The following is a 5,193-nucleotide window of genomic DNA, read 5'->3' as shown; positions in this document are numbered from 1 at the left end:
CTTCTTCTCGCCCCGCAAAACCTTCCTCCTCCAATCTAGGCCTAACCACTGACCTTCATCACCTACGACTGGCTACACTTCCTCGCACCCCTCATCGCTTCAACTTGCTCGAGTTGCCGCCTCTACTGCGCTACCGCCATCCCGGTCATGCCTTTAGGCCCCGTCCGCCTCCAGGGCCGGCTACCGCACACCCACCCTGCATTGGCACCATCAACCGCTGCCTCCCTTCCACCGATGAGGTCCTTAACAAAGCCTTGCCAGGTATGCCGGGACCAGCCAAGACCTCCCCATCTAAGGCTCGGGGCTACGCTACAGCTGGGAGGTATAACCTAGCTATGGGATCATCGCGTTGCATCAACATATTACACTGCTTCCACTACTCTGCTCGTAGGTGAGATCATCATTACACGTTATCTTCATAGTGCTCATTGGTGTGATCGTGTAGTATATTTTGTTGTTGTGCAGCACGTTCCACCCTACAATAGTGGTTAATGGACTTCGTGTGATAGAGGTTGTGTCGCGGGCAAAAGCTCTGTCTGATGGTGTTGGTGCGAGTGACGCGGCGACGTTCTTGAGCGCCGCTCTCCCTTCTTGGAGGCATCATCGTGGGTTGGCCTCCACCATGGGCTTTGGATGGAAACGCTTGAGCAAGGCCCCTCTTTGTCGATTATTAGGATCGTGGTCCATGGACGGTAGTTTTTCTCTTTGTGGTGACGGTTTTGTGGTCTTGGTGGCGGTGCTCTCAATGGAGGCTAGGTTCAGTGGGATGGCTATGTTCCGAGGCCATGATGACCCACAAGTATAGGAGATCAATCGTAGTCCATTCGATAAGTAAAAGTGTTGAATCCAACGAGGAGCAGAAGGAATCAATAAGCGTTTTTCAGCAAGGTATTCTCTGCAAGTGCTGTAAAGTAGTGGTGACGGATAGTTAGATAGCAAGATAATTCGTAACAAGTAACAAAAGTGACAAGGTGCAGCAAAGTGGCCCCATCCTTTGCATTGCAAAGGACAAGCCGGAAGTACTTCTTATAGTGAGCAAAACATTCTCAAAGACACATGGGAATCTCGTCTAGTTAACTTCATCATGATTCGCCGACTCGCGTTCACTACTTTGCTAAGTTTTTATGTGGGTGGACCGGTGCTAAGGTGTTATTCTTACTTGAACAAACAACCTACTTATGATTACTCCCTCTCGCAAGCATTCACAACTACGAAATAAGAATTAAGATAAATCTAACCATAGCATGAAACATATGGATCCAAATCAGCCCTTTATGGAATAGCATAGGAGGCGCAAAGCAAAGGAGGGGCGGAATATTTAGACCATGCTCTTTTTTACCGTTTTGGGAAAGTCCCATGCCTCGCCAAACTTCCTTTTTGGCATATTTCCTTATTAGCAACTTCCAGAAATGTGTGCCTACAACTCAAAAAAAAAATCCGACTTTCAGAATTTTAAGCTTCTAGAAATCTTCTGTAGGAACTTGTAGGATCTTTTAGTTTTGAAATTTTCCACAAAAATGGAATTTCAATCCTTTCGAATGTTCAAAAATACAAACTTTTAGAATACTCAACTTTTAAGAACTTTCATAAAATATGAAATTTGAACCCCCTAAATTTGGGATGTTCATTTTCTAGGAACTTCACAAAAAAGGAAAAAAAAAGGAAAAATTGTTATGGCCTTGCGGTAGGTTACCTTACCCCCCCCCCCCACACACACACTAGGCATGCGTATCCCGAAGGTAATCTGCCAACATGCACGCTTCTTCCATGCAGCCCTCCTCGGGCCAGCCGAGACATGCAACACGTCATGCATGGGGTCCTCCACAGCACGCGGCACCCTGATAAGGCGCCTCCTCTCACTCGTGGTCAACTGCGGATGCATCAATTTTCAACAAAAGGTATACGCGACCGACGACCAACATACAATCTCATGCACACTTGTGATCAATGCAATCCAAATTTTTGGTATGAAATCAAAGTATTAGAAATATGTTGTGGTCTACCTCCTATTCCTCCATGCTTTTCCGTGGTATCACTCACAATCACATATACGAGGCTAGAGAATAGGGACCTTCTTATAGTGTGTTTTCAAAGAGTCCGCCTCTTATACAATTATAAGATTCCTAGTCTTTAAACTAGTTTTCGGATAGAGTCCAGATCAAACTACCAACCACGATATAATTTGTCTGTTAGCGGATCCTATCCGTCGAGTCCCTGAAGCACGCGCATGTGAGCAACGCGTCATAATAGAGTATAAATTCCTCTATTTATGTAAATCAACATTAGGACCGTAATCTAATTACACGATCTATCTTCTTCGAGTTATCAACATACCCGGGTAGTCTTTCCAATATATAAAACATATTGTATTCCATCAATAATTGACCGGCTTCCTTAAGCATGCAACACTTAAGTACATTCCAGCAAGAGTAATTCTATACACAAAACACATGTATAATTTCATACGAGGTATTCCGAATATTAAAGATAATAAGTATTTGAATATCGTTGCAGGACACATAATCCCAACACAAAGGACATATATATATATATATATATATATATATATATATATATATATATATATATCCAATTTTGACGCAAAAAAATGTGTTAATTGAATCCCAAAAATAGTTTTTACAGCAGTTAGAGATCAACTGAAGCATCGACGACGTTGGCGAACCATGGTCGCATGAGCGCGGTGGTGGCCGACAACCTCTTGTCGATGTTGCACGAGAGGAGTCCCTTGAGGACTTCGAAGCCTTCTTTGGAGAGGCGGTCCTCGGGAAAGTGCTCACGGAGCTTGTTGCAGGAAATGACATGTGGCGGCCTCACCAGCTTCCCGGCGAGCGGCAATGACTCGTAGTCTGGCCAGATCGTGAACAATGGCACGCCGAGAATGCGGAAGATGGCGAGGAGCTGCTGGGCGTTGTCGTCCCCGTCGAAGAGCGGCTTCCCGGAGGAGCTCGGCCATGACGCAGCCGAGGGACCACATGTCAACCGTGGCGTCATAGTCGGGTTTGCCAAGGAGCATCTCCGGTGCTAGGGCTGGACGTCCGAACGGGCTAATGGGCTTGGCTCGGAGCTCGCTCCAGCTCGGCCCGACTCAGCTCGGCCCGAGAGCTAAATAGGCCGAGCCGAGCCACGTGAAATGGGCCCATTGGCCGACCGAGCCGAGCCTGTTTTGGCCCGGTCCAGCTTGGTGGCTCGTCCGAAGCCGAAGCCCAGGACGCGACGCAATCACGCAGCCCAGCAGAGGAGCGCAACCAGCCCAACCCAGCGAGTCGCGTCGTCTCCACTGTCTCCTCCCGCTAGGGTTCGCCGCCGCCGCCGCCCCACGCTTCTCGCCAAGCTATTTCCTGCATGCCACCACGACGCATCCTGCCGCCGGCGTCGGCACGCACGAACGCATCCAGCGGCCGCAGCGCACGCACGCATCACCAGCCTGTTGATTGATTCTTGGACACAAGTACAAAACTTGAAGCACGTTGATTGAATCCTGGAGTTGGCTGGATGCACACGTACGAGAGGAAGCAAGATCAACTGCTACGGAGGCTAGCCACCTGCGTTCGACGCACCAGACGCCCGACCTCGCCACGCCGGCACGTCTCCGTCGTGCTCCCCTCAACGCCGTCAAGCCAGCCTCGCCTGATGCGCCCGTACGCCCACGCACCCAGCCTCCAGAGGCAAAACGAGCTGCTCGGGCTGGACCGAGCCATAGGCAAGACGAGCCGAGCCTCCAGATGCGGGCTCGTTCAACCAGCGAGCCGAGCCGAGCCGAGCATGGCTCGTTCATGGCGAGCCAAATCCAGGCTCGGCTCGGCTCGTGTCCAGCCTTATCCGGTGCCATGTATCGGCGTGTGCCGTGCTGGCCGTACGGGGCAGGCTCTAACATGGACACCGCGAGCCCTAGGTCGCAGATCTTGATGTTGCTGATGCCGTCCGCGCCGACGAGGATGTTCCCCGGCTTAATGTCGCGGTGGATGATGCGGAGCCCGTGCATGTGCTTGGCGGCGCCGAGGAGTTGCTCCATGATGCAGCGCACGTCGGCCTCGGGGAACGGCCGGCCTTGCCGGTGCTGATGGAGGACGTCGTGCAGGCTGGGCCCGACGCACTCCATCACGACGGTGAGCTTCCGGGCGAAGGGGTCGAGCGAGAGCGCCCGGAGCTCGACGATGGCGCGGTGGCGGTGACACGCGGCGAGGAACGCCGCCTCGCGCAGCGTACGGGCGTCGACGCAGCCGCAGCAGGCGACGCCGGCGGCCTCGTGCGCGCAGGGGAGCGGCTTCTTGACGGCGACGGTCCAGCCGTTGGTGAGGTGGCGCGCCTCGACGACGCCGCCGAATCCGCCCTCGCCGAGCGCGCGCGTCACCTGATAGTCGGTGGAGGTCCAGTAGCACACCCTCTTGCAGAAGGCGAGCCTCGGGGCGCCGCCGCTGGTGTCCACCTTGAAGTCGGGGTGGTCGCCGGGGAAGACGCGCTTGATGGCCATCAATCGGGAACGGAGGAGGAGGTGGTGGTGGTCGATGGAAGGAAACGAGGAGAGGATCGCATGGTGGCGGTCGTATATATAGAGGTTGGGCTGCTCAGCGTCAACGAGACGTGCTCGAGTGGTCTCCGGACTGGAGGACGAGGTCAACGCGCTGCGTGGCTATGGCTTGGGCGAGACTGCAACCGGAGCATGTAGCCGGAGACGAACTGGCAACCGGAAACAGGACGAAAAAGGTGTTCCGCAACTCTGCCGGCGGGTCCGGTCTGAGGTTGCGAAGCGAGAGCGAGCGTCGTAGACGAAGTAGTCGAACACGTGAAAGTAAATGACACAGAGAGATATGGACGAGACCAGCTTTATTAATCAATGATCAGGTGTTACAATGATGGCTCATCGTTGTTTTATATAGGGAATAGGGGGTCAAGGGATAAGTATCCACTTAACGTAAAGAGGGGAAACGGGAGGGGCTATCCCGAGCGCTTCGTGCTCTAGCCGTCGCCACCCTCGTGGTGGCCCCGGTTTCCCAACACCCCTCCTTGGGTAATTATCTGTATATCCATGCCTCAAAACTCCGAAAAACCCAGTGAGAAAAAATATGAAGAAAGAGCACACAGTATACGTTGTTGTATTGCACGAATTGCCTCGTCAAAAACCTCGTGTGAGAAACATCGGGAAAACTCACTCAAGGAAAAAAGAGTACAATC

General features: G+C 52.3%; 1 pseudogene; it reads right to left on the bottom strand.

Annotated features, from left to right (window-relative positions):
• Positions 1–1,928: 1,928 nt before the first annotated feature.
• On the bottom strand, positions 1,929–4,639 carry LOC119297487 (annotated as a pseudogene).
• Between the last annotated feature and the right edge of the window lie 554 nt (positions 4,640–5,193).

The sequence above is a fragment of the Triticum dicoccoides genome, chromosome 5A, assembly GCF_002162155.2.
Source record: "Triticum dicoccoides isolate Atlit2015 ecotype Zavitan chromosome 5A, WEW_v2.0, whole genome shotgun sequence".
Classification (NCBI taxonomy): Eukaryota; Viridiplantae; Streptophyta; class Magnoliopsida; order Poales; family Poaceae; genus Triticum; species Triticum dicoccoides.
Note: the sequence above shows the minus strand (reverse complement) of the source record. Positions and strands in the feature narration are given on the sequence as shown.